The sequence below is a fragment of the Engystomops pustulosus genome, chromosome 1 (assembly GCF_040894005.1).
Source record: "Engystomops pustulosus chromosome 1, aEngPut4.maternal, whole genome shotgun sequence".
Taxonomy (NCBI): Eukaryota; Metazoa; Chordata; class Amphibia; order Anura; family Leptodactylidae; genus Engystomops; species Engystomops pustulosus.
In genome coordinates this window covers 190,473,075-190,489,687 of record NC_092411.1, presented here as the reverse complement: position 1 = coordinate 190,489,687, position 16,613 = coordinate 190,473,075, and the positions used below count along the sequence as shown (strand labels likewise).

General features: G+C 36.6%; 1 protein-coding gene across 1 annotated transcript in view; it reads right to left on the bottom strand.

The window, feature by feature from the left end:
- ARHGAP24 (Rho GTPase activating protein 24) overlaps positions 1 to 16,613 on the bottom strand; it is a 473,550-nt gene that overhangs the window by 381,855 nt on the left and 75,082 nt on the right. The gene's annotated exons all lie outside the window — the stretch shown is intronic.

Sequence of the window (16,613 nt, the reverse complement as noted above, 5' to 3'; positions counted from 1 at the left end):
CACGTGTCTGACAGTAAAAGCGGCTATAGAACAGTGTATTTTATGGGGCCTTATGGATCGGAAAGAGGCTCCTCCACAACAAGAGGAACCAGGCCCGGTTAAGATCCCTGAAGAATGGAGCAATGTTTGAATAATTGGAATTAATATTTTGTGATCTATATATAAAGGGACATTATAATATTGTTTTTTGTTTGCTTTATTCTTGCCTATTTTTGTTTTTCATTATATTCTTTAAATAGATAGGATAAAGTCCAGTCGGTCTAGGACTTTTAGGTGGCATAGGGTTGTTTTTGAATCCTATAAATGTTTCCGCAAACAGGAAAACCCCTATTCGGTGGTAATTGTGTATGCCTATTGAATTTAGGGTAACAAAGTTTGCGGTCATCATGTTACTCTTTTCTTGTTTTCTTCCTTTTTTCATTCTTATTTTCTTTTTCTTATTTCATGCTTCTCAGTTGTATTGTTTGCATTATCTGACCTTGACAAGGGAAAAGAGAAAAAGAAAAAAAAAAGAAAGAAAAAAATGGCAGTTGGGACTTATTTAGCCATAACGGATGAGTCTGAAGGTCTTATCTTTAAATGTTAATGGGCTTAACTCCCCTTAGAAAAGATTTTTATTATGGAAGGAAGCTAGGAAGTTCAACGGTGGAATTGTATTTGTTCAGGAATCCCATCTTTTGGCTAAAGATAAGTATAGGATAGAAAATACCAAATACCCCCACAGTTTTTTTGGTAATTCATCCAAAAAGAATGTGGGGGTCATCACTCTGGTCCACTCTGGTCGGTGAATTTTAAATTATTAAATAAAGAAGTAGACCCTGATGGTAGATATTTGATTTTGGCTTGTAAAATCGATGGAAAAGACTATACCTTAAATAATATATATGCCCCAAATATTAGACAATTTAAATTTATCAAAAAAATAGTCAACAATAGTAGTAATGCAATGCAATCTAATGTAATAATAGGGGGGGATTTCAACCTTCCCATAGATAATGAGCGTGACACATCATTCCAATCTAGAGATAAAAGTATAATCTTCATGATGTGTGGTGGTATTTGCACCCAGGTGCTCAGGAGTATAGAAAGCACAAGGTTGGAAATTCAAAGGTCACTGGAAGAATATTTCCGGTATAATCAGAATGATCAGACCACGTCATATGCTGTATGGGCGTATCATAAAATAATGGCTAGAAATAAGTGTGCTCAGATGTCCGCTAGGCTTAGAAAGTTAAAGAAGGCCAAGTTTGATGAGCTTTATAATGACTTGGCTAAGTTAGAAAATGAATTTAAAGTATTGCCCTCACATAAACTAGCGGAAGAAATAGATGATATACGGAAAAGGATAAAAACCTTAAATTAGAGGAATATGCTGACAATCTTAGGAAAATACAGGCTAAACATTATGAAATGGGAGACAGAGCTGGGTCAATATTAAGCAACCGTATAAATAGGGAAAAATCTCAGAATCACATGTATGTTATCAAAAATAAGATGGGAGAAATGGTTTTTTCACCAGAAGAAATCGCTAATGTTTTTGCAAACTACTTCTCAGAATTATACAATTTGAGAGAAACTACTGTGGATGAGGGAAGAATTGAGACACCCCTGCCTTCTGCTTTCCTGGATAAACTTAATTTACCAAGAATAACTGAGGAACAAAAATGTGAATGGAACACACGCTTTGCAGATCGAGAAATTTTAGATGTATTTTCAAAATTAAAAGTGGGGAAAACAGCGGGACCTGATGGACTATGCAATGTATATTATAAATACTTTAGTCAGATTCTGGTACCACATATGGTTAGATTATACAATTGCATAGCACAAGGGGAAAGCATCCCTAAAGAGATGCTTGAAGGGCTGATAGTTGCAATACTCAAAGTCCGATAAGATTCTGGAAACCCCGGAAGATTACAGGCCAATCTCCTTGTTAAATGGGGATATAAAAATGTTTGCCTCTTTTATGGCAACTCGGTTAAGGAGAGTTTTAGGGGTCTTAATAGAAGAAGATCAAGTGGGATTTATGCCCGGGACGCAAACTACTGATGCGATTCGGAAGGTATTAAATCTAATAGAACTTTCTAGACAGAAAGGCCTCCCGACCATATTTTTATCCCTGGATGCTGCTAAAGCCTTCGATCAGATAGATCGGGGCTTTATGCGTGAAGTACTTAAATATGGGTTTGAAGGTCCTTTTTTGTCATCTATAATGTCACTCACTGTATTCCTCTCCCAGCGCCAGAGTCATATATAACAGATCAATTTCTAGAAAGTTCCCTTTAAATAATGGCACAAGGCAGGGGTGCCCTATATCCCCATTGATCTTTAATTTGGTTATAGAAACCCTGGCTATTGCCTTAAGAGCCTGTCCTTTTGTTAAGGGAGTTGATGGAAAAGATAAATCGACCCTACTACCCTGTTTCCCCTAAAATAAGACATCCCCCGAAAGTAAGACCTAGTACAATTTTGTTCAGGCTTAGAAATATAAGGCCTCCCCTGAAAATAAGACCTAGCAGCCGCCATAGCAGCAGCTCCCCCCGCGCCATACATTAGTACTAGTAAATCCTTTAGATGTTGCAGAAGGTTGTGACATGGAGAAGAATTCATGGAAGTAAATCACTGGCTGTTGTGCTGCAAACGTGATCCCAGCAGCTTCCAGGATAAGAAGGAAAGTTTTATAGAAAGTGCTTTTACTAAACATGAGAGATTGGGGCCAATGATTCTAATAAAAATTGAGTCACAAGAAATACAGCATGAAATTCAGAGATTGGAGAGTCATAAGGAGGTTAGAGAAGTTGATTTTTTGTTCAACGATAAATGTAAATTCTTGTTCATGGAAAAATAAGACATCCCCTGAAAATAAGACCTAGTGCCTCTTTAGAAGCAAAAATTAATATAAGACACTGTCTTATTTTCGGGGAAACAGGGTATCTATATATGCTGATTATATTATGCTGGCATATACAGAACCATTAATGTCCTTGCAGCATATTAAAAATATTATAGATCAATTACCATGGTCTCGATGTATAAATTAAATGAGAAAAAATGTCAGTATTTTATGATTAATGGTATAAGAGATACTCATGATGAAATAGCAAAGAGATATAAGTTTAAATCCGTGAGAACAATAAAATATTTAGGGATTGAATTAGGGGAGGGGTTGGAAAATACCTGCTTGCTCAACTCTCAAAAACTGATCAAAAGGGTTAAGGAGGGCATATTAAAATGTAGAGGTACGTTCACCTGGATAGCAAGGATAAATCTGGTGAAAATGCTGTTACTTCCGAAAATATTATACACAATCCGTTGTTTTCCCTTCCTTTCTAAGAAAACATTAAAATATATATAGATGTTGTTATTAAAATTCATATGGAGAGGTAAAGGTATAAGAGTGTCTAGTAAAATACTGTCTTTACCATGGGACCACGGGGGGGTTAGATTTCCGGACTTAACTCTATATAACAAAGCAGTAAGTTTACAATATATTATAGACTGGTACAGAACAGAACCAGTAACAATGTTAAAACAGAAGAGGCCTTATTTACTCCAAGAAGCTCCCTGAAAGAGGTTCTATTTAGGTCTTGGGCTGGTCTGATGATTCCTTCTTACAAATCAGTCATAGTTCATCATCTTCTTGCAGTATGGAAAGAAGCTAATTGGATATATTTAGATATGAAAGAAATTAAGGTAGCCTGGTTGGTTGAAAACCCGATTAACGTGTCTAAAAGTTTTCAGCAAAGATGTGATAAATTTACATTAAAAGATCTAATAACTGGTAACAGAATAATTCACTTTGATGCAGCAAGGGAGGCTGGTATCTTTGCAGGGGGTGATTTCCTGGTTTACATGGGAATCTGCAGTTCTATAAAACGATATAATATCATAGGAAGGCTGACACTGCAAGAATGCCCCTTTAAATTTATAAATAAAATGGCAAGACAAACTCAGAACCAGAAGAAACTTCTTTCAGGTATATACAGAAACCTCTCAATTAAACAAGATAATGGTACAGCCAGTTATAAAATAAAATAAAATGGAAAAGGGATCTGGGTAGAAATTTTAGTCTGAGAGAATGGGAAGGGTCTTGGAAATCAATAGTAAGATACTCCATCTGTATAAATCATATAGAACTAGCAAAGAAAATTCAATACAGATGGCATTACTGTCCAGAATTGGTAAATAAATTCAGTGGTGATAAGGGAAGTGATCGGTGCTGCAAAGGCTGCGGTTTAGTGGGAAATTTTCTACACTGTTGGTGGGGATGTGCAGTGGTTCAGGAATTTTGGAGGGAGATATTTACAATCATATCTAGGGTGGTTGGGAAAGAGGTAGCCCCCTCGGGAATTAGCCCTTTTAACAATGAACATGGATTCATTACCAAAAAGATTTAGGTATTTGGTGTCCCATATACTCTGTGCAGCAAGAATGGAAATAGCTCAACAATGGAAAGAAGTCAAAGGTCCCTCTTTAAAAGCTACAATAGCAAGAATAAATAAATTTTATCAACACGAACGATGGATAGCTATAGAGAAACTAAAATTTCCAATCTTTACAGAAAGATGGGAACCATGGAGTTCTAACCTAGATTTATTTAGGGGTCATGACATATAGGGAAATTTCGGACATGAAATAATGCTTTTTCTTTTCTCTTTTCTTTTCTTCTTTTCTTCCTTTATTTTTCTTTTTCTTCTTACCTATCCCTTTGAGGGAATACTCGAGGGAATAATTTTTTGGCTTATAGAGGAAGACATTGATACCATGGACACTGTATTATTGACGTACATGTATGTTCGGAAATAGGATATAGAAATGTTTTATATTTATATATGTTGCATTTTCGACATGGTACTTTTCTATTTGACATGTACAAGGCTACTGCTGCTTTGTTTTTGTTATGCTTTGCAAGTTATTTAATAAAAAAAAAAATGTTGCACATTCCTCAAAAAATGACATAACACACAGCTCCGTACCCCAAAGTATAAAAAAGTTATTAGCGGCAGAACATGGCAATAAAATGTTTTTCTTTTTAGTACACATTCGTTTAATACTCAGCCTAGAGTATAGATTTTTGGTTGCCCTGGTATCTGTCCGTAAATCTTCTGAAAATGGTCGGGAATGGCAGATTCTTCTCATAAATAGCTTCTCCTGTTTGCTTCTCCTCTCTGCCTCCAGCCCCTCCCCCTCGTTTACAAGACAAGCTCATCCACAGACACTTCCTGCCAGCAAGCAGCATCATGCAGAGACTTACTCTACAAGTAACAGAAAAGCTAAGGGGGCAAATTTATTAGAGCTTAGCACGTTATTTCTTGTGCAAACTGCTTGCAGATGTATTTAAGAAGTGTCCGAGGACACTCACAAGGAGCATAGGTAGGATTTACAGAGTATTTCCTAGCTGGAACCATACACCTTTAGTTATGTTGTCCTATCTGGTAAACAGAGGTAGCAGCCATAGCAACCGCTATGGGACCACAGTGTCGGGGGGCCCCAGCATCCATCCTGACACACTAAAGAGTGGAGGATGTGCATCATTATATCCATATTATGCTGTACTTTGTACATCATAATATGTATATAACAAATATGTGATGTATACATGCTGCATCTTTCATGTATATATGCTGTATGTGTATACAGTGTATGACATCTGCATATACTGTATGTGTGTATATATACTGTGTGTTTGTATATGTCACTGTATGTGTGTATATGCTCTATATGAGTGTGCATAAGTGTATAAATGTGTGTATAAATGCCAAAGCCTGCTATGGGGCCCTGCCACTCCTACGGTAGTTACGCCACTGCTGGTAAATACTCACCATTCCTACATCAGATCATTTAGCGGGTGCTTGTCTGATAAATGAAACACTGTCAGCGGCTACAATATTCCTTTACCTACAATTATACAATGCATATTTCATTATTGTAGAATACTTATGTATGTTCATTCTTCATTTTATCCTGTGCTTTTTTATCATGATATTTGATATAATTTTAATAAATGATGTACACAAACAGGTAAGACTATGGAGAATTCCATTCCATATGTTTAGTTGATTCATTGTTTGATAGAATCTATTACTGTTCTGTTATGATAGATATGCCTATGATCCCTTGTTTATACTCTTAGCATTTTCTATTCGTATCAGTAGTCTCTAAACATTTTATTATAATGGATGGTATAATGATTTGGGACTTTCTAAATAAATCCGTTTTTATTTACTTGTATTTACCATACTGGTTTCTGAATACACAATTATGTATTATGCTCTGAAAAATCCACTGTCCAAAGACCATATTGCTACAATCTATTTTTGTTAAATGTAGAACAGTATCCTTTAATTAAACAGCTGGGGTGTCAAGCAAATATTCCCAGGCTATTATTGCATTGTAACATATTTCTTGAATAAGATGTCAGGTAATTTAATGTCCTTGCCAGTCTAATTGATCAACGTATACACATTTACAACACACAAAACAAATACACATTTACAAAGCTTGATAAAGGTTTCTGAATATGAAGTAATAATAAGGATTTCTTAAATAGGGTTTAGGGTCCCTTTTTGAAGTTTTTACATGGAAACAAATTTTAAAAATAAACTTATATACTTACCTAGATGTGAGTTGTATGTAGCACATCGGACTTGCGCACTGGCGCCTCATCTTCCGATGCAGGAAGTAATGTCGGGACAGTATCCTAGTTACGCCAGGGTGTAATCTGTCGGCTTCACTTGCAACAACATGCAGGTGCGGGGGGAATGAGGGATAAGGTGAGTATAATTTTTTTCTACGCCCTTAACCCCTTCATTTTGAAGCCAAAACTAGCTGTGGATCCTCACTTATATAAAGGAGATAATATTCTGCTAAACCGACTATCCACCTCTGGTACTGGCTTTAAAAATAGTATAAGAAACCAGGATGTGTTTATATTCCTATAGCCACCAAGCATTTCAAATGAATTAAAAGGGCTGTTTTTCTGTTTTACTCATCAGATAAATGTATTCATAGACTGCCTCAGATTCAGTTATTGTGGCAAACTTGATAAAATATACGGTATATATAGTAAAATTGTGTGCTAACTGCTAAAAAAGGGCTAAAACTAACCCTCTTATATTTGTCTGCGACCCACCATAACCTAGTACAATCCAGTGCCTGACCTTATATAGGTGTTTAACTACTGGAGCGGCTGTTATTATTGGTTTGGTGTAGCTCAAACTATTTGTGGTTGCCTATTCCAGTAATGTCAGGCTACTGACGCTTTATTGTATCTGACTGGTTAAAGAAAATGGAGGGGGACATTGTATTTTATTTAATAAATTATTGAACCAAAGCAATATGCTGTTACCTCTTAGCTCTAAGCAGCCAGATAAAATGCTGCCTATTAGGGTGGGAGAGTTTGACCTTTCCCATCCCTAAAATACCAGCCGGAGGTTCCCCAATGTCATGGTGGCTTAAGCGGTCAAACATTTGTGTTTCAATCACTACTAAGAATTCATGGTTTGGCTATATATATATATATTTTATATTTATATGTGTGTGTGTGTGTGTGTGCAGGATCCCACATAAATTTACACCCAGCAACCATTTGTTCCTCTGAAAGTATGTTCTTTTATTTTACCTGTCAAACATTTTATAATATATAATGCTAGATACCCAACATGAATTTTTCAAGATATGAGAAGAAGAGCAGGAAGGAACTGTAATAAAAAGCAATAGAATATTAGCATTTGACAGAATATGTAAACATGTGGACTCCAGATTTCTGTTCTGCAGAATCTCCCTTCATACAAATAGTTTGAAGAATGTTTCAGCCTACATAATGTAAACCAGACCTGACTAAAATTGACTAATTTGTATGCATACATTGTATATATATATATATATATATATATATATATATATATATATATTGTATATACATACATATAATATGTGTGTGTGTGGGCTTCCAAAATTGTCTCATCAGAACAACGGGGGACAACTTTAAAGGAAACCTACCATTTAATTTCATGCATTATGAACCAAACATAGTTGAAAATGTTGTAGCTACACTGATGCAGAAACATATCTTGTTTAAACCCTGCGCTCAGTGGTTTTGATAATGAGGCTCTGTCACTCATTTCCCTGACTCCTCCCTTTTCCTCTCACATTAGTTATGCACTACACCAGAGAATGATGTTATCACTATCTTATCCCTGAGAGGCAGGAGTAATCAATTGCTGCACCATCCCCCATCTGCTGTGTATTAGTGATCCAGCTTAAGTTGATTAGTTCTGTCTGCACAGTGCAGAAAGCTCTGTGTGTATTGGGTTTATGTAGGCATCCAGCTTTCCCAAAGTCCTTAATTTTACAAATGTTTTTTCAGCAAAACCACTTAAACAAGATATGTGCCTGCATCCGTGTAGCTACCGCATTCTCAGAGTAGGTTTGGTTCATAATGCATGGAATGAAATGGTAGATTTTCTTTAACCGGTTAAGGACCGGGCCCTTTCCCGTTTTTTCATTTCCATTTTTCACTCCCCACCTTCAAAAATCTATAACTTTTTTATTTTTACACGTGAAAAGCTATGTGACAGCTTGTTTTTTGTGTAACAAATTGCACTTCATAGAGATTGCATTGAACTGTACTGGGAAGCGGGAAAAAAATTCCAAATGCAATGAAAATGGTGAAAAAACGCATTTGTGTCGTATTCTTGTGGGCTTGGATATTACAGCTGTCACTTCACGCCACAAATGACGCATCTAATTTATTCTTTGGGTCAGTATGATTACAGGGATACCAAATTTGTATAGGTTTTATAATGTTTTCATACATTTACAAAAATTAAAACCTCATGAACAAATTTTTTTTTTAAATTTTGCCGTCTTCTTGTGCTTATAACTTTTCCATACTTTGTTGTATGGAGTTGAGGGTGGTGTCATCTTTTGCGACTTTTGATGATGTTTTCAATGATATTATATTTAGGACTGTATGACCTTTTGATCACTTTTTATTGAATTTTAAATTTTTTTTTAAATGGCAAAAAAGTGGCAGTTTTGACTTTGGACGCGGTTTTCTGTTACGGGGTTAAACGCAGTAAAAAAACGTTATTATATTTTAAAAGATCAGGCATTTTTGGACGCGGCGATACCTAATGTGTTTATGATTTTTACTGTTTATTTATATTTATATCAGTTCTAGGGAAAGGGGGGTGATTTGAATTTTTAGGTTTTTTTATTATAATTTTTTTTTTAACTTTTTTTATTTTTACTATTTTTCAGACTCCCTAGGGTACTTTAACCCTAGGTTGTCTGATCGATCCTACCATATACTGCCATACTACAGGGGATTTTACTGCTCATACATTACAATGTGATAGCACATTGTAATGAATGGGTTAACCCGAAGTAGCTTCGGGTCGTCGTGAGACCCGAAGCTACCATGGCGACGGATCGCCGCTCCCCGATGACGTCACGGGGAGCGGCGATCCTCGGAAAGATGGCGGCGGCGATTAGCAAGAAAACACCCGCGATTGGTGCCGGCACCGATCGCGGGTGTTACCGTTAAGCCTTTGCTGCAATATGCAGCAAAGACTTACCGGCTATGGAGAGGGCTCGGCCCGCGAGTCCTCTCCATGCATCGGAACGCGACCGCCGCCGTGAATACATGCCGGGGGGTCGCGAACCGGTTAAGGATGTTGTCATTGTGATAATATACTTCATTCTACACATAGAATGACATATACTGTATGCAAGACTTCAAAATAAGTGGTAAAATGTATGTAAAGTTAGTAAAATAAAGTAATGTAGAAATCAAGGATATATATATATACACAAGTTGTAAGATCACTATATATACTCTATAGAATATAATTTTGAGTGAAGTCTTCAAATTATGTTACAGCTTATGTTTAATACATATAATGTGTGCACACTGACAATATCCGTCTCTCCGTCAATAACGTCTCTACATCAGGTTTATTGGCGACTACATGGCCTAGTAATGGACAAGTAAATCCTAGTGTGAAGTTTATAACATAATTCTTGTTCTGGGTTGCAGACTCTTTCAGGCTTGTGCCCATGGCAAAACAAAAGATGATATTTGAAAACAGGAACTTTAGTCATAATTCTGACAATGATGAATATTGTTCAACATCCCATTTGTCAGACTTGATCTGCAATGTAATTGTCACACAGGGATACTGCAGTTTTGGCTGCTAAGTAGCTCAGTGCCAATCTGTCTAAGGCATAGCATTGCAAAGTAAATTCTGTTGAGACCTGTAAAAAATGCAAGACTTCAAAATAAGTGGTAAAATGTATGTAAAGTTAGTAAAATAAAGTAATGTAGTAATCAAGGATTTGTTAAAAACACATTAGCCCACATTTATCAAAACAGTGCAGTCTGTACTAGGTGCAGATTACCTGTGTAGTGTGCAGAGGGTGCCAGATTCATAATTTCTGGCACACATTCTTCATGAATATGGTGCCCTCCGCACTGCTTCGTCAGGGTGCACCTGGGGCATCTTTAACATGGGGTGTGCGACACAATTCTGTCAGACTTTGCATGTTAAATGTGGCGCATGGTCCGACTGTGCACTGGAACACTTTATAAATACATGTGCAAGCAGTATTTATAAAAACTGGTCCAGAGGCTGTAATAAATGTGGCCCATTATATCTTTATCGTGTACCATCACATGTATAGTAGCTGTGAGTCAAGCATGATGCGGTCAAATGAGAATCTGGCACCAGTAGGAGAATAAATGTTTTTTCATGTTTATTTTACATTTGTGCCTCAAATTCACCTACTCCACAATCTACAACACATTTGCAATATTTTTTTAATAAATAATCCATAGGAATGCAAAGTTGTCCCATAAGGGCAATGAAAAAGCATTTTTTATCTTTTCGGTCTTCCATTGCATGGTGTTTAGATACACCATGTAGCATAAAGTACTTTTTATTTTTTTTCTGTGTCCATTCATTCATTCATGTAACACGGCGCGTGTCTGTGTATCAGTGTGAAAGCTAAATTACAATTTCATCGTCAGTGTTCGGGGTCAGTGAACCCCCTGGACCACCACAGGAAATGGTACTAGCCAACACCTGGTACCAGAATCTAAGTGGAACCTGGTCTTCATCAGAGCCTGCCGCAAAGCAAACTGGACTTGCTGTGGCAGGGTGCCACCAGGTCATTCCACAGGTGCGACTAGCCTGCAGTGGCAGCCAAGGTCGAGGTTCAGAATTGGGATAAAGGCTCGAGGTCAGAGACAGGCACGTAGTAAGGGCTTGCGGCAGAGATGCGAGGTCAGGTCCAAGGGCACAACAGGAATTCAAGGCAGAACAGAGCAGGAGCGATAGCAGGGAAAGGGGAGCTTTCTCTTAGGCTAATGAGCTCAAAGATCCAGCCCGCAGGCAGGGACGTGCGCTGCCTAGCCAGGACGGGAGCAGGAGCGTGGAGAGGTGATTGCGGGCCAGGGGATGGGTCAGCGCCACCACGGAGAGGGGCACGGTCATGCCGGCGATCCGAGGCATGGATCGCAGGGACACCCGTGACATTCAGTTTATTTTTTAAACTTCCATTTAACATATCGAGGACATTAGAATATTCTAGAATTTGTATGGTTCTGTTTACTATAAATTCTATTTCCATTACATGAGATGATATTGTATTCTTTGGGCAACAAAACATTAAGCAAACGCTAATATGTTTTTCCTATATTTGAATTTAAAAAGCAACCTATGTAATAAGCAACCTAACAATAGCTTCTCTTTAGATTGTGAAAAAGTAATTAACATAAAACACAGAGATATACAATACTAAAACATAGGGGGAGATTTATCATATGATGGGACTAAAAGAAGCACTGATAGTTTAAAAACAAAAACTAATAGAAATTAATAAAATAAAAATAGGCATATTAAATTTATCTGATGTTTTTTTCCTTAAGGCTGTAGAAACCGTCAAATATGGTGCTGGTTACCTTTAGTTAAAATAATAGACACTTAGATGTTTTTGAACTCTGGTTTTCTTTTCATGAATTCAGATATCATAATTTACAAAATGCAGCTCATCTACACTCCTGGCAGTTGGCTGTTAGCACTGGTCAGATGCAATTTGCTGTCTTTTTGGATTTCACAGGAACACCAGGGCATGTTTCCAGTGAAACCAGGCTGAAGTGTGCTGGTCCATAAGTACCTATAGGTAGTTTAGTGCCCCAAATCACTGTGACATGCACTCTTTAAGAATATATAATGAAGTAAGTTGGCTATTGCTCTGTCTTATATGTTGCAGACAATTTACCATATTTTTCAGACGCTGATGTACTCTTTCACAAGAAAAAAATTTGCTACAAAGTGCCTACATCATATTCTGAAGGTCAGGAGGATCCTACCAAGAGTTGCCAGACCCTGCTGACCTCTGTAAAAGAGATGGAGGGAAGCACTCACATACGGTTTCCCTCGAGGTCATTCAATCACTCACCCTGACAGGGTCTTAATTTTTATATTCATGAATACTATTATAAGGTCCTATCAGGGTAATTTCAATTTTAAAGAAAGTCAAATTAATTTTACGAGTATTGGTATTACTTATTTGTGCAACTAGTTTTATTCTTTTACAGTGCTAATTTGGTAACATATAGTTAATTAATAAAGGGGTTGGCCTTTTCAATAAATCTGTTCCATTAGACATACCTAAGCATCTATATGTAACTGTGTCTTTGCCACCATTGATAGCTTCAGCCTTTCCCTGTTCTAACCATTCTGCCCTCTGCATATATCAACTCTCACTGCTATGAGTCGTCCTGAGAGTATCTTTCTTCTCACTGTCCATCCTCAGTGGCAGACAGGAAAAGGGGAGAGATCAGGATGAGTCATAACTGACCTACTACAGCACATAATATGCAGTAGAGCGGAGACATATAAACAAGAAATCATGAAGAGTCTGCACAAAAGTAACAGGAATGCTGAATCACTCAATGAACATTCAAAAAGTATCCATAAGGCAGTAATTCTACATGGGCAACTTATGTGAAAGAGTGGCCAACCTCTTTAACTGTTCCTTAAGAGCAGAGAAAAATATTTTTTTTTCTTCCTACACTCAAAATTTGAACAGGACCGAATAAAATGCACTGTTAATTAGGTTTAGGTGAACCAAAGGTCCAAGTGTTCAAGTGTTCCACCAACCAGTCATTCACGGCATAACTCTTCATATACAGTATATATGATTTATACAACTTTTTCTTATTCCATTTTCATTGTATTTTTACTTTTATTTCAAGTTCATCATACATGTATCATTGAAGGAATCGTGCTAATCGTTCCAAATCAAGTTTGTTTTATCAGCATGTGATATTTTTACAAATTGTTTTTTTTGTGTGTGTTGATTAACTTTCAGTTTTCAGGCTCTGCGGTGGCCCGCTCAGTCACTGCCGCAACCACCTTTACACTACTCCATGTTCACGTGGTGTGGAAGTGGTGTAAAGGGAAAAATTATTGAAATATTTGCCAGTTTGTGAAGAATTGCTATTATTTTAGGGCTTGGCATACAAGTCCTGATATATGTCCCCCATAGATTGTAACTATTTGGAAGCATATCCCAAGTACATAAAATGCTGTGCTTTGTGTCAAGTATTCAACATTTTAAGAGTTGCATTTTCTTGAATTCCTAACATGTTCCACACCCTGTCTCAATTTATCCTACAGTAAACTGTATCCATTTAAAGCCAGCAAGCAATAAGACAGATGGCTACGAAATGTTTGCAGGCTCTAATTGCAACATATTTTTTAATAAACAAGGATTTCACAGCTTTACAAAAAAACAGATGCTCACGTACTGAGCCGAAACAGGTTGCTTTGAACCATTTATAATAAACTTCACAAGTTGGATATTATGTTGTTTCCCTGAAGATCCTTCCGATTGCCAGAATACCTCCTGATCCCCTCTGGGTCTCTTCCATTTCTGATGCTTGTATGGAACATTTGCGCCAGTGTCATCCTCAGTTCATTATATACGACTAAGGAGACGCTAATTTTGTCTCAGTATTTTAAAATATTTGTTTGTGTGAATATAGACCCAGCTTTCTGTTGTTTATGAGTTGATTACACAAGACCCTTATCCTCTTCCAGTTTGCTCTGGTCCATCAATGATCGACCTGGAACAGCGGGTATCCCATAAGTGTTCTGCTCAGTTAGTTCACTGCCAGTTATAGTTTATCTTGACCTGTTTCCTTGCTTGTGAGAGGACCGCCTGTTTCCTGAATTTCTGGTATTTTGGTCTTGTCTACTGTTTAAACTATTCTTTTATCTTTGTCACTATGTGCTTAATTGCTCTCTCTGTTCTGTCTTCTAGTTGTTTACCCCTCATTTAAGGGGAGGGGGGGGGTGTAGAAGTGGGCAATTGGATGTGACAGTTGGGTTATGGCTTAGCTGTGTCCCCTGTCTGTTCCCAGAGCCTGCATTGTCTAATTTCCTACCAATAAAAAACACTAAATAAACCAGGCACCCCAAGTGATGCATTTTGATTGACAAAATCAGTATCATTATCATAGCTGGCCATTGTTTGAATAGTTCGGCCTTGACAAGGATGGATCATGGATTCTAACACCTGTCTACATTTACCCTTATGGAACAGGTGCTCTTTTCACTTGTAGTTTTGTATTTTGTACCTGCACTACTTCATAAATATTCTATAAAATAATTTCCCCTCTGCAAAATATATAACATGTATATTGTAAATGAAAGTTGCAGAGCTATACTTTGATACCAAATGAATACCCTTTTTCAATAATTTAATGTAAAAAATAATTCAATTACATTCAATAATGTAAAAAAGTGTAGTTAAAAGTTACAAAATGCATGGATTCATCTTCTATAACTGTTGGTTCCCAACACCAGATCATACTATATGTATATTGCTCATACAGAAAAAAACAACTGGGATATTGATCACTGGTAGTCACAAATAACATGAGGGTCAAACAGAGTAACTGGATTCTAATGGCAAAGAGAGGGAAAAGAAGGAAATAGGAGATAAGAAACACCAGACCACCCAATTAAATGGAATAATTTAGCGGAGCAAGCAGACTCCTTGAGGTTTTTATAACCTAACATCTTTAAGTTTCATTCAGATATTTGATTAATTGGCCTTTCACAGATATGGCACCAAATTACCCCGGTAAAGATAAATGCATAGATTTGTCCACAAACCAGTAAACTGCAACAATCTCACATTAGACACAATCAATAAATATGGATTTTATTTTGCTCTCCTTGAGTTATTTCATGGCATCATGCATTTGCACTGAAATACATAATCAGTACGCATTGATAGCAGTGGATAGTGTCCAATTTACTGATAATTTAATTTACTATTAGAAAACGTATTACATGACCTTTAAAGATTCTTATTACCTCAAATTAGTTTGAAATCTGCCTTCAATTAAACATAATTTTCTCTTTTGGATTGAAATAAAAAATACCGTTATCTTTAAAAAGTTAAAAACTGTAATATCATAACATATAACTATGCAGCAGGCCTGTACCTTCTTCTTTAACCCCTTAATGCTGAAGCCACTTTTCACCTTCCTGACACGGCCCATTTTTTCAAATCTGTCCTGTGTCACTATAAGTGGTTATAACTTCGAAACGCTTTAATATATCCAAGTGATTTTAAAATTGTTTTCTCATGACACATTGTACATCATGTTAGTGAAAAATTTTGGTGGTATGTTTTGCATTTATTTATGAGAAAATCAGATATTTGGTGAAAATTTGGAAAAATTCTCGATTTTCAAATTTCAAAATGTTCTACTTTTTCCACACATAGTCATAACAGCAAAAAAACATAATAACTAACATTCACCGAATGTCTACTTTATGTGGACATGGTTTTTTAGGCATACTCTTATTTTTGTAGGATATTATGGGCCTTTGAACGTTAGGTGCGATTTTTCACATTTTCATAAAAAACGCAAAATACTGCTATTGAGGGACCTGCTCAGGTTTGAAGTAAAACCCCATAAATTACCCCACTAAAAAAACTACACCCCTCAACGTATGTAAAACAACTTTTATGAGTTGAATTTTTTTGGGCTAAATTAATGTGTTTTTCAAAAAATGTACAAATTTTCAGTGGATAAAATACCAAAACGCTCCACAAAATTTGATACCCAATCCCTCCCGCGTATAACAGTACCCCATATGTGGTGGTAACCTGCTGTATGGGCACACGCCAGGGCATCGAAGGGAAGCTGCGCCATTCAGAGCAGATTATGCATTGTCACTTTTTATTGGCTATACAATCTTTATTTTTTTGGCAAATTGGACATATAAAGGCTTATTTTTTGCGACATGAGATGCAATTTACAAATATTTCATTTTAGTGGGTCATTAGCTTATTGATGAGATTTTATTAACTCTTGAATGTATGGGTGAATAGAAAATTGTCAATTTTGGTTTCCTTTCTTTTTGTATTTTTTGAGGGTCGTCCACCATACACTAAAATACTATATTATCTTTATTCTACAGATCACTATGATTACAGTGATACCTCATTTATATAGTTTTTCATTTACTTTTACAATTTTACTGGAAAAAAACTAATATAGAGGAAATCTCATTTGTTTTTGC